Source organism: Hemicordylus capensis, chromosome 1 (genome assembly GCF_027244095.1).
Source record: "Hemicordylus capensis ecotype Gifberg chromosome 1, rHemCap1.1.pri, whole genome shotgun sequence".
Lineage (NCBI taxonomy): Eukaryota > Metazoa > Chordata > Lepidosauria > Squamata > Cordylidae > Hemicordylus > Hemicordylus capensis.
Window position 1 is genome coordinate 282,455,874 of NC_069657.1, and position 27,113 is coordinate 282,482,986.

The following is a 27,113-nucleotide window of genomic DNA, read 5'->3' on the forward strand; positions in this document are numbered from 1 at the left end:
TCTCCTGTGTAGCAGTCTGAAGTTTATCTAAGGTAATAGGTTGCCCATGTCCACTCTGAACTGATCTCTTCCTAGGTCTGCCATACAGAAAATCAGATATGTCTCCTGTACCTTTAAGAGATGTACAGAAGAGGCAGTTTCATCAAGTGCAGTTTTTCTTCCCCTGAATGACAAGCTGCACCTGCTGAAATTCCCTCTTCTGTGTATCTCTTAAAGGTACAGGAGGCTCTTTTCAATGACCTATCTCTTCACTTGTTCCATCTGGGAAAGAAGATTTGTCTTCATACTATTGCTGTTCCATCCAAATATGTAGTTTCCACTTGAGGGCTAATTTTCTTCAGTTTTGTCAAAGTTGTTATGTGTGTCATGAACAAAGGTGATAAGGGAAGAAAGCATTGTTTCCCCTCTGACACAACCTCAAGTCCTGGTTGACTGTTAACACAGTCAAATCTGTGAAGGATGTTATGCCAAAATACAACCATAAAAGCCATTTCAAAGGTCTTCAGCTTTTCTAAAAAGTGTTTGCGTTCTGACTTAACCACTACCTTCTCTCTCGAATCATTCACAATTAATATTCTTTTGAAGTACTTTCCATTTGTGAATATAAAGTTTCCAGTGACTGGAACAGCTTCATGGCATAAGGCATACATTCATACTCTTTGCCTAAGCAGGTTCACAGAATAATAGAATCTACTGGTTCTGGCCTAGTGGTTGAGCCTGTCAGGATAATTTTGAATCTTGAATCTCTGTTTTAAGGTCTAAGCCACCCACCCCAGCTTTGTGTTGTCTGCAGATCTGACAAACATCCCCTCTACTTCCTCATCCAAGTCATTATAAGAATTGTAATAGCACAGGTCCCAGGAGAAAGCCCTCTGGTAGTCCACTTGATGTCTCCTCCCCACCCCACCGCCCGCTGACATGGAGTCATGAATAAGTCCCTGTCTGACTCATCCCTATCCAGGAGTTCTCAAAGATGACAGACAGTTGGTCTGAGATAACTTCTGCAAGTTCTTTCAGTACCTTGGGATGTAGTTCATATGTCTTTGGAGACTGAAATTCATTTAAAGTAGCTATCCTGAAGCATGCTTTCCTTCTTTCTTCACTAGTGGAACTGTTACCAGGTTGCACCATTTTTCCCTTGCAAGAGAAGTCAGATGTAAAATACGCATTAGGCAACTCTGCCTTCTCATGGCCACCTGTCTTCATTTCACTATCCTCTCTAAGCAGTAGACCAAGCTTCCCCAAACTGCGGCCCTCCAGATGTTGCTGAACTACAACTCCCAGCATCCCTAGCCACAATAGATTGTGGCTAGGGATGCTGGGAGTTGTAGTTCAGCAACATCTGGAGGGCCGCAGTTTGGGGAAGCCTGCAGTAGACCTACTACTGCATTGACATATCCAAAACATCTTTTGTTGTTGCTGCTGTTCTTGTCATCCCTCACAAGGCTCAGCTAATTCTGAGTTTTGACCTTCCTGACACCATCTCTACAGATTCAGGCCACCCTTTTGTTATATGGCCCATCTCCCCTCACCCCATACATGTCTTTTTTGTTTCACAGCTTTTCAGAGAGCTCTCTGTGCATCTACACTGGTTCTTTAGGTGTTTGCCATTTCCCCTTTTTAATGAGAATTCAGGAAATGTCCAGCACATGGTACGAATAAAGCTTTGTTGTTCATATCTGACATCATGTGCAGCATTATGGAGCCATAACACTGTACCCCAGAGCTGTCGTGGACTTCTAAGGCAGCCCCAATGCTCTTCTGAAGCAGTAATTGTGCAGGTTTTCCCATTGTCTCAAGTGAGGAAACCTCTGGAGATGCTGCTTCTCCAATTGTTGCTCCCAAACAGCATTAGGGCTGTGCCCTGGGATGTTGCGCATCATGTGGTCAACTGAGGCAACCATCTCACTACTGAGGCAAACGTCTCATTTCACCTCATGAAATGGCTGACCTAGGATGTTCTATTGGTGTACTTGATTCATTGTTAGACTTTTTATTGCTTTCAGATTATCAAGTTCTTCTGGGTTATTACATGTTGAAGCAGCTGATTCCATTTCCCAAACATGAAGTCTCATGGTTAATGCACCAGCCACCAACCACAATTCGTGTGCCTAAGGTTTATTTAAATTAGTTACTTCATGGTATAAAGACATAACCACTCCATGGTGGTGTTGGGTGACCTTTCTCAGCATTAATGACTCTTGAACATCAAGTATGTAGGATTATAAAGAAGAAAAAGTTGTGATCACTGTTTTTTCTGGCATGAATTGAGCTAGTAAGGATTCCTGCTGCTATTGGTTGTGGTGATGGTTTCATCACTGCACCTGGTTGTTTTCCAAGCTATGGGTCTGTCTGGTGTGGGCAAGAGAAGGAAGAAAGGACTTACTGGACTATATGCTGATTAAATTTACAGGTTAAACAGCAGGACCAAAAGAGCAGATCCCTCCACGTGAGTCAGTAAATGCAAAGTAGTGGAATTGCTTTTGGTCCTGGGGTTACATTTTAATTGACCACTTTTACTGCCTTGAAAAATAATCTTGTCAGCCATTCTTCCCAGCATAAGATGCTCTCTGTCAAATGGTTCCTAGGCATACATGGCTTCTATGGACGATACTGCCTGTTGCTTCCATGCTCCTTTATTAGGGGATACAAAGCATAGTAGTAAACTGCACTCTGCCTCACTCCGTCTCTGTCTCTTCTCTAGGGTTTGTTAATTCATCCATCTGCTGTTGGCATCCAGCTTACATGGTCCTCATTTGGTCTTTGGGTACAGGCACGGGCTTGCCATTTCTCCCTCTTATGTGCCAGGAGAGCTCTTGCTGGAGCAGGTATCCTCTAGCCTCTCCTCTTTCACCTCTCCTGGCCACAGTACTGGTCTTTTGAAGACAGGATAGCGGAGTGGCTTAGGGTGGGCCATGCCCACATGTCTCAGATGCAATAAGGGCCATAGCTGGATGGCCTGTTGTGAATCGCTGATTTCACAGGCCCCTCACCTGCTGATAGTTAGATAGGTGTACCTCAAATATTGGTGTAAGAGCTCCCCCTGTGGCTCTTCCTTACCTATAGGTCCCCATTGGCTTGTTTGCTGAACCTGTAGATCAGGGCATTTCAGTCACTGAAACACTGGACTGGTTCAGCCATCACAGATAAAACTTAGTTCTGTGCAAAGTCTCCCAGCCTCAGAAGTGTGCACTCCCCTTGCCTACGTGCTTGTTGGAAGCATTAGACTTCAAACTGTGGTTAGAAGGAAACCAAAATAGGTCATGACATCTGAATGGATGTCCTTAGTTTATTCTAATCAAATTGCCTGAACAAAACCAAGTTCTTAAACCCACTTCAAAGCTTGGGGTCAGATATTGGTTTATTTAATGCAAGTTGATTAGAATAAATCAAGATCTCTTGATTCAGATGCCATGACTGATGTTGGTTTGTTTCTAGTAGCAGATAGCAGTAGAGTTCTTCATGCTTGCACATGGGTAGGAGAGGCGGGAGTGTGTGTTCCTGAGGCTCAGAGACATCACATGAAACCAAGGTTTTACCATGGTTCCATGTGACATCTGAAACAGTCCATAGTTTCTCAGTTCATGTGTGAGGCTTGGGAAATTGCCCCTGTTGGGCCCCTTGCAAAAGGGCCCTCACTCTTTCCATAGAATAACGAATGTCACTGATTATGTTGAAATTGCAGCTATTCCTACTCTCAGAACTAATGTAAAGTTTAGCATTATATTAAACCTTTTAAAAGCATTGAGGCTATTCACACATGTGTGCAAAACCAGGCTAAGGAAGCCCAGCCCGCTTTTGCACGCACGTGTGAACCGCCGGGATCAGGCCTGATCCCGGCGGCAAACCCGCCTGTGAAGCCACCTCTCAAAGAGAGCAAGTGGGCTCCTAACCCCACTTTGGCAATTGTGTGTCAGCCGTGGCTACTTGCAGCCGCGGCTGACCCTCTCAGGGGAGGGGGGATCCCCAAAATGCACCACACATTCATGCGGTGCATTATTGGAGCTCCGGGGGACAGGCAGGGTGGCGCGTGGTGGCGCTTCCATGCACCCCGACCCCTGGAGCTACTGGCAGGAGCTGGTGCTCGTCTGGGTGAGCAATCCGCCCGACCAAGAAGGGACAACTGCTCGTCTGCAGGGAGGGTGAGTGTAACCCACTCTCCCCACAGACTGCCCCGGAGCCCTTCTCAGTGATTGTGAGAAGAGCTCAATAGTCTTTTTAAAAGGAAACAGCAATGGTCACATTCCTTCAGAAGTCAATTCAGAATGGTCTACTGCAGAACAAATGATTATAGTTTATAGCAGAAAGAGAAGAAACAGAGGGCTCGGGCAGTGTTATTTGCTACAAGAAGAGGTGTTACAGATACAGATGTGTTCCAATTCTCTTAATTAAATATTGATTGATTGATTTGTTTGTTTGTTTATTCAATTTCTGTACCGCCTTTACAAAAATGGCTCAGGGCAGTTAAATATGTGGAATGTTGGCGCTTATAACTTGAATCAGGAACAGAAATCCATGAAATACCAAGTTCTGTATTTAACATTTGGCCAAGCTTTAAAAAAGTAAATAGACCCTTCTCATAAAATCTGGAAGAAAAGGATTTCAAAGTATCCCTGGACTCTGATAATCTATCAGAATGAGATGCAATTATGAATAAATAAGATAATAAAACAGTAAACATTTAATAAATGCTGGTTAGCAGAGATCGTACTCTGGAGCAACTTCTTTTTCTGCTGACAGGATGAATTTTATAAAGCATAAAAATGGCAAGCCTTTGAATGGTTCAGGGCTGGATTGTTTTGCAGTTGCTAGTGAGTACAGAACTGGTATATACAGGAATGTTAGCAAGGACACCGTGAATGGCCTTTCTGGTGGCAGCACAGCACACAGTGCCTTGCTTGCACTTACTGTTTGGTAAAATCTTTCCAAGAATTGGGAGCAGCTTCTTTCAGACTTGCCTCTTGGACTCTGCACAGAAATAGTCAATATTAGGCAACTGAAAATTTACAGGGAGCTCCTAGAGCAGACAATAGATGGGATACAATTGTTGACCCATGGGAGAAGGGAGTGGTAGAAGAAAGAAAAGCTGTTAATTCAGTAGGAATTGAGGGTGATTAAATGGATTGTAAACAGAGCCATAAAAATGTATGTAACCTGGCTTTGGGCGTGGGAAAAACAAGAAACATTTGATTTGGATGGAGGAGAGGCAGTTTAATTGTCTCCAATGTTGTTTAACATCTACATGAAATTGCTGGGAGAGATCATCAGGAGATTTGGTGCAGGGTGTTATCAGTATGCTGATGACACCCAAATCTATTTCTCCATATCTGCATGGAGTCAGTGATGGGCTGGATGAGGGATAACAAACTGAGACTGAATCCAGATAAGACAGAGGTATTCATTGTGTGGGGTTGGAAATCGAGAGAATATTTTGTTCTGCCTGTTCCGGATGGGGTCACACTTCCCCAGAAGGAACAGGTATGCAGTCTAGGGGTGCTTCTGAATCCGAGCCTCTCCGTGGTCTCCCAGGTTGAGGCGGTGGCCACTGGCCAGAAGTGCCTTCTATCAGCTTTTGCTGATACGTCTGCTGCGTCAGCTTCTTGAGGTGAACGACCTCAAAACAGTGGTACATCTGCTGGTAACTTCCAGACTGGATTTCTGCAATGCACTCTATGTGGAGCTGCCCTTGTATGTAGTCCGGAAACTACAGTTGGTCTAGAATGTGGCAGCCAGGTTGGTCTCTGGGTCATCTCGGAGAGACCATATCACTCCTGTATTGCAGGATACACACCGGCTGCCGATATGTTTCTGGGCAAAATACAAGGTGTTGGTTAAAACCTATAAAGCCCTAAACAGCTTGGGCCCTGGGTATTTAAGAGAATGTCTTCTTCATCATGAACCCCACCGCCCACTGAGATCATCTGGAGAGGTCCGTCTGCATTTGCCACTGGCTTGTCTGGTGGCCACTCAGGGACGGGCCTTCTCCGCTGCTGACCCGAGGCTTTGGAATGCGCTCTCTAGTGAAACAAGAGCTTCCTCATCTCTGACAGCTTTTAAAAAGTCTTTAAAGACACATCTGTTCACCCAGGCTTTTAATTAATATTGTTTTAATGGCTTTAATGCTGTTTTAAAATATTGTTTTAAAAATTTTAAATTGTTGTAATGTTTTAAACTTTTTGTGTTTTTTTTTAACTAATATTTTATTTTCTGTCTTTATTTTGTTGTAAACCGCCCAGAGATGTACGTTTGGGCCACTTTAAAAATATGTTAATAAATAAATAAAAATAAATAATGCACAGACAGATGGGTAGAATCAATATGTTTGAATGGGTATAGAGATGAGCCATTTTCAACTGTACGTGAGTTTCCGTCATGATAATTGTTGTCAAAATAATGATAACGGGAAATGAAGGAAGAAGTCTTTTGCTGTGCAGCTATCCTCTCACCCCACTCCTGTGCTGTAGCCTTAACCTCATACATTGTGGCAAATCAAGCCAAACAGAGCCAGCCATATATGGCTACCCACTAGAGGTTCAACTGGCCATCTGTTTTTGACCGCCTCCCACAGTGGGAAATAAAAGGGAGGGGTTGTGAAGTATCTGGCACGGCACAATGGACAGCTAGTGTGTGCATTCCACTTAATGGGTCACAAGCTTAGCAGTCCTGGTGTAATGTCTTCTGCAACAAATACAACCAATTTCCAGAATGAAAACTACAGATCTCTAACCTCTTGGATTCCAACTGACCCTATTTACCAGAGAAAGTTGCCATTTTCTGGAATCTGTCCCTGGTAAATCACTGTCCCAATTTTTGCCTTTTGGGGATTCCTGCAGGGACAACATATAATGGTTGGAATGAAATCTCTAGAAATGTCTAGGAGCAATGTCTAACAGGGCTTGGGCAAGAATCCTTGGTATGAGAATTGGTTGTTACAAGTATGTCCCTGTCTTCACCTGGAGGGTATGCGCTTGGCTCATCTGCTCGGGGAATTTGGAATAATGTGCTCGGCATGCACTCTATTAGCTACTTTCCATTTGTGCCGTGCATCTAGTCAGAACTGGATGCTGTGCTTCTCTGGTTACTTGGCCATGTCCACTACACATCTACAGGCCTTTCTGTGCTTTAGTCAGTGAAATACTGGAGGATATGTGAGTCAAGAAGAGTTTCAGATTGGTCTGAGGACTGTGTCTGGGTCGGGACCATGAGGCTTTAGCATAGTTCGTCCTTACCCACAGAGGTTCAATCAGAAGGACCCCCATGCCCCCTTTCTTGTAAAGGTAAAGTGTGCCGTTGAGTCGGTGTCGATTCCTGGCTACCACAGAGCCCTGTGGTTGTCTTTGGTAGAATACAAGAGGGGCTTGCCATGGCCTCCTCCCGCACAGTATGAGATGATGTCTTTCAGCATCTTCGTATATCGCTGCTGCCCAATATAGGTGTTTCCCACAGTCTAGGAAACATACTGCGGAGATTCAAACTGGCAACCTCTGGCTTGCTAGTCAAGCCATTTCCCCGCTGCGCCATTAGGTGGCTTGTACTAGGCTTTTTGTTGTTCTAGAGCAAGGCTGCTCAACTTAATCCCTCCTTCAGATTTTGGCCTACAGCTCCCATAATCCCTGACTATTGGCCACTGTGGCTGGGGATTATGGGAGCTGTAGTCCAAAAATAGCTGGGGAGTCTAGACTTTTGCTGAGGAAGTGAGCCTCTTGACAGATATGTAAGCACCATCACCCTGACGCAGCAAGAGAGAGTCATTTAGATGTGACTGAAGTGGATTTGCAGATTATGGCTTACATTAATCATGGTTAAATGTTATATCTGCCCTGAGCAAACTATAGTGAACGCTGTTTCTTCATCTCTCCAGTCTGACAGTTTGCAAGATGATATTGTCTTTCTATATACAACACCTTCAGGGAACAGGGCTCTCCTGGCTTTGTATAAATGTGGGATTTTAACCAGGCAACACATGGTTAACATAGCAACCCATAGAGTAACCATGATTTCTGCCCTTTCCAAATATCCCCCACTGTCTTCCTCTTCTCACACACATTTCTCTCCGGGTTTCTTGGACAAAGGGGAGCATGTAAATGTCATGATTACAATAACATGCCAGGAAGAAATTGCATTGGTGACATCTGAATGATGTGGTGGTGAAGAAAAATGACTTGGACCTGCGAGGCCTGGGTTCATGGCCTTTTTTGGTCATAGACAGGCAGGGTCCACGTTTGCATTAGTCTTGGCCTCAGCTCCTCATCTGTAAAGTGGAAATAATAGGCACAGGCTTGTTGGGAGGGCCATCAGATAGAGCTGATAAAACATTTTGCACACTGAAAGTGTGATAAACAAATTGCTGTTAAAAACTGTCGCTCTCATTCAACACTTCCCCACCGAACCCATGTCAGTATAAGATGGTCACACTAGACAGTACACAATGATATGTGCGTTTGCATCTATATCTATGTCCTAGGGCTGTATCTATAAAGAGAGAGGGTGGGCTGAACTGGATCATGTGTCGGGCTTGCGCGAGAAGTGTGTGCATGCACGTTCCCCATAGCACACCATCCCACTCCCTAATCACATGGGTTCCCCCTGCAACTACCCTCGATGTATTAAATACTACCTACTGCTTAGGTGGCGGCAGGAGAGCACAGTGGGTGCAGGAGATAGGTGAACTCAAGCTGCTCCTCCATGTACTTGGGATGGACCGGCAGATGTATTATCTGGACAGGCCTGTAGACAGGGAACCATCTTCTTGCTTTTTTCTGTCTTAACGCTTTTGTTTAAAAAGCAGTATATCTATTAAACTAGGGGTTCCCAACCTATGGTACTCCAGATGTTGCTGAACTACACCTCACACAATCCTCAGCCACAGTAAATTGTAGCTGGGGATGATAGGAGTCCTAGTTCTTCCAAAAACAGTAAACACTCTGATAGTCAGATTCTAAAGTCATTTGATTCAGGCTGATTAACCGACCAAAAACTTAGCAGCTCACTTCCGTGCATATTTACTGATACATATGTCCCACTCAGTTCAGTAGCACTTACCCCAAATAAATGTGTAGGATTGCAGCCTTTGAGACATAGCAATTTGCTGTTCCTTTAGCCAGAGTCTATCTTGTCCCATCAAGCCAGAGTCCATGCAAAATTGATTCTCATTCATCACTCAGTCATGAATGAATCAGTCATTCATTCATCTTAATCATTGCTTATTTTTTTCTGCGGCTTTATGGAACAAGAGGGAATGGACTGAAGCTTATCACATCTAGTCACCCTTTGATTGACTAATAAGGGATGAAACACCAGTTTATAGCTGGGTGCACAAGCATTGAATGACTTCCTCACATGAGATCAAGTAAAGCTGAAGCCTTCAGTGTTGCAATCAAGTGCCAAGAGATGGTCTGCCGTCTCTCATATCAGCCTACAAAAGGCTGTTGGATTAACGTAATGTAGTCCTTCGGTAGGTTAGTCTAATGTTTCATTGCAGTCAAGAGCATGATGCAGCCCAAGTTAGGCATGTTGACATTCTATTGATGTCACTGGGAGAGTGAAACATGTGAAATCAATGGGATGTGATCTGCCATGGGATGTGGTGATGGCCACTAGCTTGGATGGTTTTAAAAGGGGTTTAGATAAATTCATGGGAAACAAGTCTATCAATAGCGATTAGTCTGGTGGCTATAGGCCACCTCCAGCCTCAGAGGCAAGATGCCTCTGAATACCAGTTGCAGCGGAGCAACAGCAGAAGAGAGGACATGCCAGCACCTCTTGCCTGTGGTATTCTCAGAGGCATCTGGTGGGCCACTGTCATAAAAAGGATGCTGGACTAGATAGGCCTTGAGCCTGATCCAGCAGGGCTGTTCTTATGGCCTTCTATGTTGTTAACTTTGGCTATATCATGCCCATTATTTATAAATTAAGCTTCAAATATTTTCTTGAAATGCCTCTTCTACCTAATTGATGTTAATGCAAATAACGTGTATAGTGTGCAGAGGCTTCCGTAAGTCATTTTCAAGTAGCTGCAAAAATAATAGCTCTACATGTGCTTATGATTACATGAACATTTAAATATGTGTGGTATTAGCTTGTCAACTGTCAGATCAAATTATTATGCATACAGTTTTTTTTTAAATGGAAGCTTTAAAAATTATTAATGTTTTATTCTAAAATCATTTCAGATGAAAAAGAATAGGACTCCATACATGGCAGTGGTCATAAATGTGGAGAAGAAAATCTAAATTAGTGTGGCTTTTCCACTTTTTTTAAAAAAGTGCTTTCTTGAATATGTTTATGTGAGAAATCAGTTTTTCCCTTTTGGTTCATTCCTGATTTCTGATCATCTATGAGTGTAAAACAAATTTGGAGGTGGGAACCTTGCTCGTGTTAAGTAGGAGGGTTTCTCCCCCTCCTTCATTCTGAAACTGGGTAGGGTGTGCTACCCAGCTGGGGCTTAGCACGTGAACAAGATCCTGCCACCTATGTTGTGTTATACTACTGTAAACTACACTCTTGTTTTATACTTGCAGATTATCAGAAATTGGGAGTGTGGCCTGCCCAAGATCTGATCATGAGACAGTCCTACTTTGGAGCTCTTCTCATGATCAGTGAGAAGAGCTATGGGGCAGTCTGTGGGGAGAGCAGGCCAGACTTATCTTCCCTGCAGATGATCGTGCTTGCTTCCCTGGCGGGCAGATCACCTGCCCAGACAACCGGCGGCTGGTCCCTGCAGCTCTGAGAGTTGGGATGCCAGGACGCACTACTGAGTATCACCCCACCTCCCAGAGCTCCAATAATGCATGGCATGAATGCGTGGTGCATTTTTGGGATCTCCCCCTCCTCCTGAGTGTGCCAGCCATGGCTGTAAGCAGCTGTGGCTGACACACGAGCAAATAAATGAGGTCAATGGAGCACTCGTTCCCTGAACTTCATTTTAAAGGAGGCTACTTAGGCGGGTTTGCCACAGTGAAGCCACCGGGATCGGGCCCAATCCCAGCAATTCACATGAACATGCAAAACTGGGCTGGCCTCCCTTAGCACGCACACGTGAATAGTCTCTATGTCTCTTTACATGTATGTGACATGCAAATGAGGGTGGATGCCTTAACTTAAAAGTTGTATGCTTTTTGGTGTATTTGTTAGTAGCTTAACTATTATCTGGATCTGATTTTAAAAAGAAAAATCGTAGTATTAGATCTCCCTGATGACACAAAGATCATTTATCCTACATACCTGAGTGGTTATATACCATTCTTTCTTCATTCTCAGATAAACTCCTTGCTAAATCTGGTGGAGTGTTCTGTGTTTAACCATTGTGAAGCTTTTGCTTTCCTTTAGATTACACTGATAAGAACTTGAGTGAACAATACAGAAAGCAAAGCAAGGCTGCTTGAATCCTTGGGACAAATCTGACCCAAATATTTGAGTTTCACAATGCTCTTCTGAGATCTAAAGATCAGCCTTGAAAAATTACTCCTGCTTTTGAGGGGAAAGGTGATCGGGCTTCCAGCCAGGACAAAAACCTGGATTATTCCTCCCCTCCTCTTTCTGCTTCACATTGTCTCTTTGACTTTGGGAAAGCCACTAAGAATCCATTTTCACGTTTTGAAAAAGCATATGACATAGCTCTCCAGTTATGATAACCTTTTCAAAATGCAGGTGGAGGATTAAAATTTCCCAAAGTGTAAGAAGTGGTGGGGGAGATCATTGCTCATGGAAGGCGAACATGTCACACTTTGCCCTTTGCATGCAGCTTCAGAATTCAGGTGAGAGATTGCAAATTGCATGCCTCCAAATTGACATCTTTCCTGCAGGTAGAGAAGTCGCCTGGTGGCGTCAGTAACATCTGGAGAACAGCTGCTGAGGGCCCCCTCCTGATCCCTGAGATCGCTCTGTGTTCAGAGCCTTCATGTGTAGTGCTGAGAGAACTCCCCAAAGGCCTGTCCAAGTCAGAGGGAGCACATAAAGAGCACTTGGTAAAGAAACCTGGAGCCAGCCCTGGCTTGGCGCAAGGATTAGAACCTTTTTTGAAGACATGACTGTTTTCAATGACTTGGGAGGGTTTTGTTTTGTTTAAATGGTGGAAGTACCCTGTGTTTTTCCTGAGCAGCAAACTAGATGTAATATCAGAGATATGCAAATATATCTCTGATGTCTCTTTCTGTTGCTAAAAGCAGCCATGGCTGGAGCCCTAATTGGGGCAAGGGGTGAGGGGTTTTTAACCCATTATCCCCATTCTAGTTTCCTAGTGGAAACCACCTTCACCTGAGCTGATCTTAGCTATGGAGGGGGGGAAAATACAGGCATCCATAGTGTGCTTGTGTCCTTTCCCATTTGTGACTACCACAGTTCCAGAGGTGGACATTTGGATTGGCTCTGTGCATGGTACAGGGGAAGAGGGTTGACTCTTTCCCCTTCCCATCCCATTATGATCGTGATCAGAATCAGTCTGCTGTGTCTGCTTTTAGCAAGAAAAATGTTGGAGATGCAATCATGCATCTCTGATGTCATGTTGGGTTTGGTCATGAATATGTGGATTTATTTGTAGGTTTTTAAAATTTATCTGCTTCTCAGTTTGCGCCTTTAACAAAATGCTTTGTGGTAATGTGAAAACAGCTATATTGTGTAATGTCATCGGTAAAATGGATAAATGGCTCAAAAGTTAGAATAATTTGATTCGCCTTTGCTGGAACTACTTGGCAATGAATTGTAGGGGTTAGGAGGGGCTGTTGCCCCTCCCCCCCACTTGCGGACTTTGGGCCATTGTGTGAAGTAGGATGCTAGACTAAATGAGCCTTTGGCCTGATCCAGCAGGACTTTTCTGACGTTCTGGTATACTGTGGCATCCACCCAAAGTGCACCTAGCAAGTTTCCCAGCTGGTACATATCCTTAGCTGCCATTTCTGCTCACTGGTAATTAAAAGGGTGAATGGTGAATGGAGAAAGGTGAGAAAAGGTAGGCAATATGTGGCTCTCCAGAGTTTGCTGAACTTCAACTCCCATCTTTCCCAGCTGTAATCAATTGTAGCTAGGGATGGTGGGAGTTGTAGTTCAGCAACACCTGGAGAGCTGTAGGGATTTGCATGAACCGAGGTTCATGCAATGGTTCAGTGCCAAACTAGTTCAGACTGAGGTCCAGACTGGTTAGGTGCTGCAGGAAGAGGAGTGGAGAGCGGGAACGTAAAAAAAAAAGAGGATAGTAGGTCCCTACCTGCTCTCTGCTACCAATTGTAATTTTCTTCTGTGGCAGAGCAGACACCATGTGTGTGCTGGCTCCATGTACGGGTTCCTGGGATGAGCACCACCATGGAAGCAAACTGCATGCAGCACCGGAGAGCAGGTAAGGACCTGCTCTTCTCTTTTTCTTTTCTTTTTTCTTTTTACAGCTCCTGCTTTTTACTCCCCGTATGTTGTCCCCACTGCCACAAGGGATGCAATATTTGAAATGTTGGGTTAACATATTAATAAGGTGTTAGAAACCAAAACAATTAGATTGGCCTTCAGTGGAGTTTTTCAGAACACTTTGGAACACTGTCTTACATTTAATACCGTCTACAGCATTTCATTTCAAGCCATCTGAGGACATTTACCAGCTGTGAAGATTTCTGGAATGGGGAAGCTTCATATGTCAGTTCAAGCAGCATTGACTTTGATCCAGCTGTGGGCAAATGGATTTGGGTGTGGGGTCTGTACTTGATTCATCACTGAGAACTGTTGTCCTTTTAGGATACGATTAGCACCATATGGAATGATGATGTGTGTCTGTGTGATACAAGTTGGGTGGTGTGGCCTTGGAGGCCACACAGTCCCAGTCCCAACAACTCCTGCCACAGGCCTTCCTTTGTCTCCCCACCCTCAGCATTGCCTACCCCCATGTTCTCTTCTTGAGAAATGACATGAGGATACATGAGGGCTTCAGCATTTGGCCATGCTTGAGTCTTTACCCTGCACCCTATAGGGTATTCCCAATCTTGTCTTATGTGTTGGCTTTTCTGGTTTGTGCTGTGTTGTTCTAGCTTCTGTTGCCTTGCACCTATTCCGCAGTAGCCAAGTCCCATTCATTTCAGATTATTGTGAGCCTGCCTTTCTTGTGACTAACTTGGACTGCCTATGTGGCTACCTGAGGAAGTCTTTCACATGGGGCTTTTAAAGCCCTTTAACTTGCATCTCCTCTGGAATGGAGGGTATTGGCCAGATTTACCCTGAAGTCCCTGTGGGTTATCGGGGAGCAGTTTGCACACAATTTGGGTTTTTCACAGCGCATTAGTGTGTAGCCTGATTTATATCTGGGGTAAAAAAATCCACTGTTTGCGCCAGGTTTTTTGGGACAACTTAGAGTTCACAGTAAAGCCTCTCAGTAAACTTGTGGTAAAACGTGCCGTGGGTAAAAGCCCCTGGTGTTTGACGGAATGCTTTCCCCAATGTTATCCCTGTGATTGCAGCCACCTATTCTAGGCTCCAGTAGGCTGAAATCTTTAACATGATTTGTATGGCATTCATAATCCTGGGTTCTGTGCCTATGTAGGACCTCACGGGTGGAATATCCAAGCTCCTCATGGCATTTGTGATCCACCCCCTCGCACTCAGTGCGACCGTTTTGTTTTAATGTCTATGGATCACTTAAAGATAAGTTACAGGTGAGCAACCTGTTTTTTCCACTCCTCCCACTCTGGTGTCCTCCTCTAGCCTCCTTCCCCCTTCCTTTGTGACTGCAGTATATACCTTGGTGGGGGTGGTGCATTGGGCCACCCATGTCAAGGTGCTTCTGGCCCAATGTTCTTTACATCCATTCAAGCTGATCATTTTGCAAAGCTGTTGGAGAGCTGCTAACAGGTCAGCTCTTGACAGTGTGGTTTCTGTAGCCTTTATGCATGTTATATCACTTTAATAGTGATTTTGGTAATAAGAGTGATCACTGGAACATAGGAAGCTGCCATATACGGATTCAGACCATAGGTCCATCTAGCTCAGTATTGTCTACACAGACTGGCGGCGGCTTCTCCAAGGCTGCAGGCAGGAATCTCTCTCAGCCCTATCTTGGAGATGCCGCCAGGGAGGGAACTTGGAACCTTCTGCTCTTCCCAGAGCGGCCCCATCCCTTGAGGGGAATATCTGACAGTGTTCACACATCAAGTCTCCCTTTCATATGCAACCAGGGTGGACCCTCCTTAGCTAAGGGGACAAGGCATGCTTGCTACCACAAGACCAGCTCTCCTCACTGTGATAATGTCTCATAGTTTTCAGTATATTATTTCATGTTCTGAGTTTGATTCATTTGTAAGAGAATTGATAGCCCACTTTCCCACTTACATAAGCTCTGTATATAAAGTTAGATATACTTTGGGAAGGATTTCAGTATCAGGGCTGTCTACCTCACCCCCTGCCATATGCTTACAAGAAACAAATATATATCTTCAGCTTGTGTACATCTTCCTTGGGAGTAATGCTATGTTTCATCCCTTACATCCAACATATGTGCCATATTTATGCTGCATGTTGTGTGGGAATGAAATAATTATTGCTTTTGGTGTGTTCGGCCAATTGGTAAATGGTGTAAAACAGTGCATGTGTGAGGTTGCTAATATATTTTATTTATATTTATTTAATATAAATAAACATACCCCACCTTTCTTTCAAGGCAACTTTTAAGAAAAAATTAAAAATACAATATCAAATGAAAACAACCAACAACACAAGATACATGACACTCAATCCAAAAGCAATTCAACAGTAGCATCCCGCAAAAATAGCAAAGGGAAGAAGGAAAAAGTCAATTAGAACAAAAGTTTTAATAAGCAAGTGAAATACCAGCACAGATGGGGTCAGCCAGATACCCTGGTGGGGTCTGCTCTCTCTGTGTGTGGTTTCTAATAATATAGACTTCTATTGTGTGTTGTCCTTTTTTAAACAAGGGAAAAGTAAGTTGCTAGCCCACTCACATTGCAGAAGAAACTTAAAACTGTTATAGTTACTGTGTTAGTGATTATGGTGCTGGGGAGATGGGTTCTACAGCCTTAAATTCAAGGAACGACGTAATTTGCTCTGGATGCCCCATGAGGCAACAGTTGCCCCCGGCCCCCTGCAAGAAAAACAGTTTTGATGTAAGCTCTGCTATTCCAAGGAGCGGAAAAATTAAAAAGATATTTTCTGTAAACCCGTATCTATGCCTAAAGTAGCTCTCTGGATTTTGGCCTGTGACTGTCTATCTTTTGAATGGTGGCAGGTATTCAAATGCAGCATTTATCTCCCTTGATTTACAAGGAAAGTGAGCACTGCCACCAATGGCTGTCCTTGTTCTACCTTACATGACCTTTAAATATGCAGTTAGTTTTCTTGGTTTCAGGATTCTCTTAGGATTCCCTTTTTTGGGAAGAAGTAGTTGCTGTTAAAAAGCCGGAGTGTTGCAACATCTGTCGCTTAGTACCTAGGGTAGATGCATTGTAAAGGACTAAGAATATTGGGCATCATCCAGACTAGGTAACTGTGACTAAGCACTGCTGAAATAAAAGGAGACAAATTAGTCATGACTAACTTAAGTCCAGTCAATGTAAACTGCCAACATCCAGACTTATGTACATAGCATTTTATTTATTTATTTATTGTTAAATTTATATACCGCCTTTCATTAAAGCAATCCCAAGGTGGTTTACAGCAAAAAAATATTTAAACACAAGATGGTAAAAAAGACACAATTAAAATATTAAGTGAAAAAAAAATTAAACAAATCTGGTTAAAAATTTAAAACAAAGGCATAAAAGCAGTACAGACGATAAAGAGCAGCAGCAGAGAATCAAATAAATGCCTGGGCAAAAAGCCAAGGTTTTACACTTTTTCTAAATGCTGTGATGGAGACCGAGGAGCGAATAGACACCGGGAGAGCATTCCAGAGTCTGGGGGCAGCAACAGAGAAGGCCCTGTCCCGTGTGCACGACAACCAAGCCTCCCTCATTGTCAGCACCCGGAGCAGAGCCCCCTCAGATGAGCTTGTCAAGCGGGCAGCAACCCTTGGGAGCAGGCGGTCCCTCATGTATCCCAGGCCCAAACTGGAGGCACAGGGTGTGTCCAGGGGAAGAAGAAGTCACTGAAATGACCCATCCCCACCTCCACCCCCCTACACTAGCAGTGTTGGTCTGGAACTCTTCAGAAGCACTGGTATTACACCAGTCAGGATGTCGGTCATTGGACATGACTAACTCAGTCTGCATGTTGTCTACTTCTTTTTTTAAAAAAAATCTCCTTGTACAGAACAGGGTGCCGCTAGTCCATCTTGATAGTGATATTTTGATTTTTAGATGTTAATGTTAGTGAAGCAAGCAATAAGGCACCAGTATGAAAGTATGAAGACCTTTTCAAAGGACAACTATGCTTTCACTGGAAATGTGGTGGGTTGGAGTGTTTGAAGAAGAAAAGGATAAAACCTAATCTTCCAGCCCCTGAATTGAATACATTCAGCCCAAGGGCTGAAGTGAGACTACACGTTTCGTTTACCCTCCCCTCCCCCCTCCCCCCATGTGAAGAAGAAAGCTTTGGAGTCTTGTGCAATTTTAAGTCTTGTGCTAATTTTAAAGTATGTGGTAACAATGACTTAGATCTTCAAAAATCAGATTAGAGCGCTCTCTCTCTCTCTCTCTCTCTCACACACACACACACACACACACGACTTTGGTTATCTTGCGCTGAGGTAGAGTGAAATCAAATTGCTTATTGGGAAAAATATGACAGTGTCAAAAGAACAAGGTGAATGCATGTTTACATTTTAGCAAGCTTATTTTGTGTATGGAGGGGGGCTTATATTCTGAAGTTTGGTTTAATGCTGTCTAGTATGTCAGCATCCTTCTTAGAGAGAGGTATCAAAATGGCTGAGATCATTTATAAGCAGAAGGAAAGCACAGAGTGATGATGTAAGGACACATAATTCTCTCTACATAATTGATCACTTGCCCTTTAAAGGTACCCCCAATTATGTTACCTGAAGCAGGCCACTACATCACTTGACCCAACCCCTAATAGGCTAGCCCTGAAAATACTATACATCATTTTGTGGCAAAGGAGCAGTAAAGAATCCTGTATTTTTCTCTTCTTCAGTTTAGTCACTATGGTGGTCCAATGCTGTTTTCATTACAAGTGTGCGTGAAATGGAATCACAGCAGCAAATCCCACCCGTAATTTGCACACATTCCAGGGAATGTTTGCATGGTGTGCACATGTGTAAAACTGAACACAGATTTCAGAAATCATTTTCCATGGCAAAAAGGATTGAGAAGATGGTTGCCTGTACGAAAGGGGCTCATAATCTGAAAAGAACATCCCTGGAGGGATGCTGTGTTGTGCTGGACTGTGGCTGTTGCCCTGCTCAATAAAAGAGAGTGGCAAGGTGTGGGAGAGTACGAGAGGGCAGAAAGAATGGTGACCAACTCCCAGGGGTATTTTCTGGGGTGCATGCTACAATGCAACCTAATGGTAAAATCATGATTGCTCTGAGCAACCATCCTTTCATCTTGTATTAGTTGCCACATAAATTATTCTGAGTTCATTGTCCCACATCCCTCTTCCCATATGCCATCCCTTGAACGTGAACATGAGTAGGCATTAGAAGTGGGAGGCATCACAATAGCAGAAAGAAATTTGTGCCGGGCACATGATCCAGGGTGCTCCAGGTACCCTTCCTTCTATGAGTCGTTCTGTGATGTGTGAGTCTTCTGCATGTGGATCCAGCATTTTCACGTCTTGGTTTTTGAATCGAACACCTTTCCCTCCTGCTGCTGCTTCTTCAAAATATGACTGAACCATCTTAAATAATTGTTTGTCTCAAGCAAAGCAGATGCTTTTGGCTCAAACTGGTGCTCATTCTCTCCTCCTGTGGAATGACAAACAGGGTGAATTTACAGTGAAGCAGCACACTGTTCTGGCGCTGAGTGTCTCACTTGGCAATGTGCATCATCCTGTGAGAAGCAGGGCCAGTATGGAGCACATGGCTCTTGTGCTTGTTCACGTTTGGGCCTCTGCTGTTATCTCTCAGATTAATAACAAATATTATCAGGTAATTTTTCATCTACATTCCTCCCCGCCCCCCCCAAATCCAACTTTGGCATAGATAGCTTCGTAATCTAACTTGGAAGCTTGCCTAAGAAAGCAATTGCTCCATCATTCCCAAGTGTAACTAGGGGCGAAAACCTATAGAACGCTGTCTACATTAGTACAGAGCAGTGATCATCACTGTTTTTCAAGTGGTGGCCACTTTGGCAAAACAACTTCAGTGTGAGAACCATTTCCCACTGTGTTGCCCTTGCATGGTACTGCGCTTTCCTCAGTGCTGGGAGGGAAGGCCCTTTAGGAGAGAGAGAACATTTCTTAAGAGCTTTCTCATAAGGAGGAAGCACTGGGAAGGGTACACTTCCAAGCACTCTGTGCATGCCTTCCAAAATGGTACAGGGGCTCAGGAGGACTCCATTCCCGCAAAGGAGCCCCAGTGCAGTGGCATGGAGCAAAGTGCAGCAGTACATGGTGGTGAGAATGTGGTTGTGGCCCTGTGGTTGTCTTTGATAGAATACAGGAGGAGTTTACCGTTGCCACCTCCTGCACAGTATGAAATGAAATGATGCCTTTCAGCACCTTCCTATATCGCTGCTGCCCGATATAGGTGTCTCCCATAGTCTGGGAAACATACCAGCAAGGATTCGAACCAGCAACCTCTGGCTTGCTAGTCAAGTCATTTCCCCGCTGTGTTTACCCCAGGATAAAAACATGTCTGTGTCTTTTGAAGGCAGTAAAGGTGCTTCCAAAATACCTCTGCTACTCCTTTTTAAAATGTCTTGTTTTTGTTTAATACAACTTTCAACAGGACACATTACATTACAAGCAAAAGAGAGAGACAGAAGGAAGAAGTTCCAGTTAGTCCTGACATAAGGTCCAGAAGCCGAGACTGGTCATCTGTTTTGCACACTATGACACTATGGTGAATGTGAGTCCACCAAGATTGTCCATATGCTTAGAAAATGCCCTAGAACCCTAGAGGCGGAGGGGACCTGGGAGGTCTTCTAGTCCTATGCCCTACTCAATGGAAGAATCTGCTAGAGCAGGGCTGCTCAACGTTAGCCCTTCAGCTGTTTTTGGACTACAACTCCCATAATCCCCAGTCACAGTGGTCAATAATTGGGAATTGTGAGAGTTGTAGGCCAACTTCTGCAGGAGGGCTGAAGTTGAGCAGCCCTATGCTAGACCATCCGCAACAAATATAACCATCCAGCCTCTCTTTGAAATTTCCTAGAAAAGGAGAGCCCATTGCTGTATGAGGCAGGCTGTTTCATTGTCAAACAGCTTATAACATAAGGAAATCCCTCTTCATGTCTAGCCTGAATCTGCTTCCTTGTAATTTCAACCCATCGGCCCTTTTTCTGCCCTCAGGAGCAACAGAGGAGATTGCTGCTCCTCAGTGATGAGGGAAACACTCAGCACATGACTGGTAAGACTCTCCTTCCTATTACTCTGTTATGATGTGACATATTTGGGGACTAAACCCTGCAATTGAAAAACAGGTTCTGGACTTAAAACCTGAACCTGGCTCAGTCAGGAGGCACACTGGGCAGAGGATTCAGAGAGGACTAAGTGACCCCTGGCAACATCCTGGGCCTCCCCCTCGGAGTACTCTTGTTGGGCTATCACCCCATAGGCTTCACTCCATAGGGTTCCTTGTTGGGAGGAGAAAAAACAAGCTGTTACTAGTCCTCTTCCTCAAGAACTGTTCTGCAGCTGCTTTTTGCAAGTATGCAACCTGCACTTTGCCAAAATGGCAGAATTATGAGTGTACACTCCAGCCCGGTATACACAGTCATAAATAGATCCACTGCCTGAGAAAGCTTCAGCCAGAATAACCAATGGTTCTAGGATATCTATTCAGACATAGTGCAGAACAGACTGTGGAAATGAGTCCCCCTTTAATGAGAGACTCAGGGCCTTTAATGGAATATAGAAATGGAGTACAAATTGGTCACGCCTCTCAGGCTCTGATAGAAACCGTACTGCCTCATATATAGAGGGTTAAGAGTTTTAGCAGCCTTTAAAAGAGCCCTTAAAACATATCTTTTTAGCCTGGTCTTTGGTGCTTACTGAAATGATTTTAAACTGGTTTTTAATTTTAATTGTTTTTAATAAGCTTTATCTGCTTTTTAAATCTGTGAACCACCAAGCTGGGTGAGGTGATATAAAAATCTAATAAATATTTCCTTGGTAAGTAACTGTTGAAACATGTCTGGCACACATGCATGTGGGCTGCCTCAGACACTATAGAAGAGTGAACAAGCACCATGTTATGCCCAAAGGTATCAATATGTAGAACTGGCATTCTTGTTTAATAGATTAGCTTTTGATAGCAGAGCAACTCCATGTCCACAGAGAGACCCTCCTACTGAATGGTTGGATTGGATTCCCCCACACCCACACTGAGCTATGAAGATCCTGCATTTTCCATTGCATGGAGGCTTACATCACATGCATGGAAGCCTTAATCTGTCCGTGGAAGTGTGACCATCTCTGGGGTAAAATACAGGGAATTTAGGAAGACAAGAATGTAATTTATTACTTATGTTTGGAACCTCGCCAACATACGGAGCTCAAAAGCACTATCTCTGCAAAAGGTGCCTTGAGATTTTTGAATGACCGCAAATGATCAGATCATCACCTTTTTAGCCTAAGGTTCCCCACTGCAAATGTATGCTTCCCAGCAATAATTATATTGCTGTTCAGGTAATTATTTCAGTGTCCTCTTTAATTAGATGAAGCTCATTCACATTTCTCATTGAAGTACTTTATCTGTTGGTTACATGTTGCTTTTTGCTAGTCTGCTTCAGCTCATGTCAGACTAAACGGGCAGATTGATACTGTGGGCCCAGTATGTCAGCAGTATAATACAGGCACAATCTAAAGTGCCCTCCTAGCACAAAGTAGAAAGAGCAACAGTAGCTGTGAAAGCAAGAGACAATGTGATTCTCCTACAGCATTCCTGAAAACTCTGCTGCTCCAAGTTAGACATTACGTATGGAGATGCCCCTTTGTTAGCTATGTATGGAAAGCACCAATCAACCTGTGGGGATGAAAGCACCAACAACACAGTTACGTTATTCTCCCTCCCCACACAAAATGCACCAGCATGCTGCTAGGAATAGCTCACACATCTCCCTGGCTGGAGGCCTTCAAGGCCCAAGCAGATTGTGACTGATCACAGGGGCTGCTGACTTTTTTGTGCTCAGAGACCTTCTGTGCCTTTGAAAGCTGCACATTCATTGTGCTAGAGTGCATCTTTGGACTGTGTTGCCACAGGGAGATTGAGGCTTAATCCTGTCCCTGTCCAACAGGCATAATTTGGGAATAAGATTGCACTGCTAGAGACCTTGGAACCAAATGTCACAGAGTTATAGCAGAAATCAGAATCTATCTCTTTCTGAGTGTGTGTATGTTCTGAGTGTGTATATGTAAATTTAGCAAATTGGAAAAAACCCTCAGATGTTGTTCTCTTGTCCAAATTTAGAAGACTCTCACCACTTTTATTATTAAAAGCATAAAATTGTTAGACACATGAAAAAAGAGAGGAAGAATATCATGCTCCCTTGTGTTGTTCGTGAGCTCTGTTGCAAAACTGATCTATGGGAATTTTTCACAGAGTAACATACTGTATCCAGTTCCATAGTTATTACTGTAAACCTATTAGTGCCACCTGGGTTTGCATATCAGCAGTGCTGTCCAAGAGAAGACAGATTAGCTCTATCACATGTTATGCCAGAGGGACAGCCTCACGAGGAGCTTGCCCTCAGGGAAAAGGGGAAAAGGCTCAGACCGTTAATGAGAATACAGTCCTTTATAATAGCATTTGGTGGCATTTGATTTTCTGTCAAGTCATTTTGAATTAAACTAGAAACCTTGCAGTATTCAGCCTGTATCGTGGGTTGTTGTTTTTTTTGGAGGGGGGGGTGCTGTGTATTTTTATGTTACAACTGACTCTTGCATCAGGATCAACAGAATGTTACAGGAGTGTTTCTGTTTTTTAAATGCATGTTATAAAAATCACATGCACAAAAAAATAAAGAAATGTCTCTGGTCCCATTCAGACATAATGCCAAACCAAAGGTAAACGTGCCAGAGGTTTAACTTTGTGATGGTCTGAAAGCATGAAGCCACAGTTGGGTCACCCACCCATGGCTCTGTTTTTGCTCCCAAACCTGAATTTGAATCCTTGGTTTGTAGTGAGTTCTGCTGCTGAAACCTGAGGTTAGAAGGCACCATTGTGTTGTCCGAATTCTGCTGCCACTATAACCTGGATTTTGTGCATAAGCTCCCACTGCCACCATAGAGAGGTTGGCCCAGAGCAGCCCAGAAATGTGTCAGTTCTAGGGAGGCTTGCTTTTCTTGCTGGTCTTCCAATTTTAGGGTCTCTTGCTGTTGTTGGGCTCTTGGCCCCACTGGTTGACAATAGAAGTTGTACTCCATACCTTCCCCCTTCAACCCAACTGTTCCAGACTTCAAAGAGGTCTGGGCTACTATGGGTGTCTGTGGTTTCGGGTTGGGTGGGCAAACAAGTAGAGACTGGGGATGAATCATACGTTCCAAGCTAATTAGGACTGTCTGGGCCCCACACTGCAGTGAATGCAAACCAGCCACCATGGGGCACTTGGGGACAGGACACCCATGGATTAGAATGGTGCCTGGCTAGCTGGGTTACCTTGATCAGCAAAACTGAGCATGGAGATGTGTTGTAGGGAGACCAGATTCTCAAGGGCCACTTCTATTCTTGGTTCTCAGCAGTTGAGAGGACCAGGAGGGATGTTGCTAAGGGATCCTTCCTGGGGCTTTGGTAGAACTGACAACTCAGCCAGGCATGATTCCTGGCTTCACAGATTAACCACAGCTTTGTCTACCTGAGATTTGGCGTTATGCCTGAATAGGGCCTCTATATGATCTTTTCATATAGAAGCTGAAATGATAGTTTCGCTTCACAATAAATCAAAGATGATAATTCAGTGTTATAGGTGTACTAAGGCAAGAATAGGCTAGCCTATGAGGCTATTCACACGATGGGAGAAAATCGGGCTAGCAGAGGCTAGCCTGTTTTCTCCCCTCGTGAGAACCACCGGGCTCGGCTGTGAGCCCAGTGGTTCTTAAGCGGGTCACCCGCTTAAGTAGCCCTGCCCTTAAACTGGGTTTGCGGAGCGAACGCTCTGCAAACCTGGGTTTTCTAATCATGTGTTGCTGTGGCAACTCACGAGTTGACCCCCGACCGGGAGGCTCAAAAGCAGCCTCCCGGCTCCGGTCTTTCTCTAGCACGCCCTGCGTACTCATGCAGGGCATGCTGGAACTTCTGGGGGCCACGCGGCCCCCTATCCCCCCAGCCCCTGCCGGCTCCGTAACAGAGCCGGCAGTTGTGTGGGCAGCCGGTTGGGCTGCTCAGAGCAGACTGCCTGCTTGTGTGTGGGGAGAGCGGGCAAAGCCCACTCTCCCTGCTAACCTTCTCAAGGCGGGTCTCCTTGATCGGGAGACCCGCCTCTTTGTTGCAGTCACATAAGTGTAATACCACTGGTTGTATTAAGGATTAATTCCAATAGAGAAAGCTTGGAATAATGCAAGGTTTGATTTAAAAACTGTGATGGTATGTTATACCAAAGATATTACAGTGTGTGTGCAGCCCAATCTAGTGAGATTTACTTCCAAAGAAATGTGCATAGAATTCTATTATTCTTTGAGCGTTGGTGACATATTTCTCCTCTTGCAGAGCCATTTTGGAGAAGTCAGAGCACTCTAGAGTCTGTCTGTCTATCTATCTATCTATCTATCTATCTATCTATCTATCTATCTTTATTTAATTTATTTTAACACATTTATATACCACCTTATATAAAATTTCAGGGCAGTTTACAATTTAAATCAACAGCAACTAAAACCTGAAAATCATGTAAAACCGGTTTAAACTAACATAAATAAAACTTTAAACCATCATAAACCAAAAGCCTGATGGAACAGATGTGTTTTCAAAAGTTGTTTAAAAGCAACCAGGGATGGGGAGATTCTGATTTCATTCGGGAGTCTGTTCCAGAACCTCAGGGTTCCAACCCTAGAGGAGGCTTGGTTTTGGGTCACCACCAAGCGACCCAGTGGCAGCCACAACAGGACCTCCCCCACTGATCTTAATAGGTGGCAGGGTTCAGGAAGAAGAACATGCTCTCTTAAATAAAGTCTAAAGGCTTTTCTGCAACTGCGCTCATTGGGGGGGCTGTGTTAGGGCTCCCATTGTCCCCCCCTGCAGCCCTTAGAAGCTCAGGTACTTTGTTAGCCAGGATGCCAGCTGCAGAGATCACTATGGCTTACTCCAATAAGTGTGCATAGGATTGGCACCTTACGAAACATATAGACTGTGTTTATAATTTCTGCATGGAGATTTCAGGTGCTTGTTTGTTGTGTGAACAGATGAGTACTCAACAGATACTGGCACTTTTTCTGTCAGGGCTTGTGTGCTTCTAACATGGGCAACAGAGGTGTACTAGTTTCAGCTTACTCTAGGTTGGTAAAAGTGACTGCTGTTGTAGTTTAGTTCCGTCACACAGCTTTTAATGACACAAGAGTGCTGCCAGAAAAAAGTACAATGAGTGGATTTGTTGAATGTTGCCCTTTAGACCTTGGGTTCGCTCCAGGCAAGGTCAAGTGACTGAGACTTGCAGAAGGACCCTCAGTGCTGCTGAAGATCCCCAGGACGATCATAGCCAAGTGGATAATTAACAGTTCATTTTAATTTAAAGAAAGGCTGCAACCAGCTCACTGTTTAATTTAGTTCAGGGTCAGGCTGTTAATGCTAGTCTGTCAGCTGCCTACTCCTTGCTGTTAATGCAGTGTCCAAAGGCACTCCATTCCCAAAGCATTCTATTGTTGCCCCAACAACTCTTGGCCTGGGACTGAAGTTCTCCTTATCTGGTACTATCAACACTGACACAGGGCAAAGGGTGAGGGCGAACGGAACAAAAAATGGAAGGGAGATCAGGATCAGGGAGACAATGGGCAAAATTGTAAGCTTCTAGGAGGGTTCAAACAGCACAGTGAACTTGCAGGATAGGAGAAGGACATTCAAAAGGACAGGTAGCCCACATCTCCTTGGTGCTATTTCCATGCTGTGTCCAATTTAGTGCTAGTAGTAGGGTAGTCTGCACCTATATAACTTAACAGGATGGAAAGATCTGCCTCTAATACTGGAGAGGGGAAATGCACAGTCTTTGTAAACCTAAATATTTTGCAAGGTTTTGAAAAGGCAAAAAGTAGACACACAAGGGCAAAGTATTGTGATGGATAGGATTTGGTAGGCTTCTTGCAGTTGCTCAGATGATACAGTGTGTGAGCACTCAACCTGTACAGGAACATAAGAACAGCCCTGCTGGATCAGGCTCAAGGCCCATCTAGTCCAGCATCCTGTTTCGCACAGTGGCCCACCAGATGCCGCTGGAAGCCACAGACAGGAGTTGAGGGCGTGCCCTCTCTCCTGCCATTACTCCCCTGCAACTGGTACTCAGAGGCACACCCTTGAGGCTGGAGGTGGCCCACAGCCCTCTGACTAGTAGCCATTGATAGACCTCTCCTCCATGAAGTTATCCAAACCCCTCTTAAAGCCATCCAGGTTGTTGACCGTCACCACATCCTGTGGCAGAGAGTTCCACAAGTGGATCACGCGTTGTGTGAAAAAGTACTTCCATTTGTTGGTCCTAGACCTCCTGGCAATCAATTTCATGGAGTGACCCCTGGTTCTAGTGTTGTGTGAGAGGGAAAAGAATCTCTCTCTCTCCACTTTCTCCATGCCATGCATGATTTTATAGACCTCTATCATGTCTCCCCGCAGACGTCTTTTTTCTAAACTAAAAAGCCCCAGGTGTTGTAGTCTTGCCTCGTAAGAAAGGTGCTCTAGGCCCCTGATCATCTTGGTTGCCCTCTTCTGTACCTTCTCCAGTTCAACAATGTCCTTTTTAAGATGTGGTGACCAGAACTGTACGCAGTACTCCAAGTGTGGTCGCACCATAGTTTTGTATAAGGGCATTATAATGTTAGCCATTTTATTTTCAATCCCCTTCCTAATGATCCCTAGCATGGAATTTGCCTTT

General features: G+C 44.2%; 1 long non-coding RNA gene across 2 annotated transcripts in view; it reads left to right on the forward strand.

Annotated features, from left to right (window-relative positions):
• Positions 1-27,113, forward strand: part of LOC128339899 (uncharacterized) — a 109,007-nt gene that overhangs the window by 4,591 nt on the left and 77,303 nt on the right. Inside the window, exons 2-3 of one of the 2 annotated variants that reach the window (XR_008313307.1) lie at positions 19,832-19,951; positions 20,395-20,452. The exons of the other annotated variant lie outside the window; for it this stretch is intronic. This is a non-coding gene — a long non-coding RNA (uncharacterized LOC128339899). The remainder of the gene's footprint in view (positions 1-19,831; positions 19,952-20,394; positions 20,453-27,113) is intronic. 2 annotated transcript variants of the gene reach the window in all.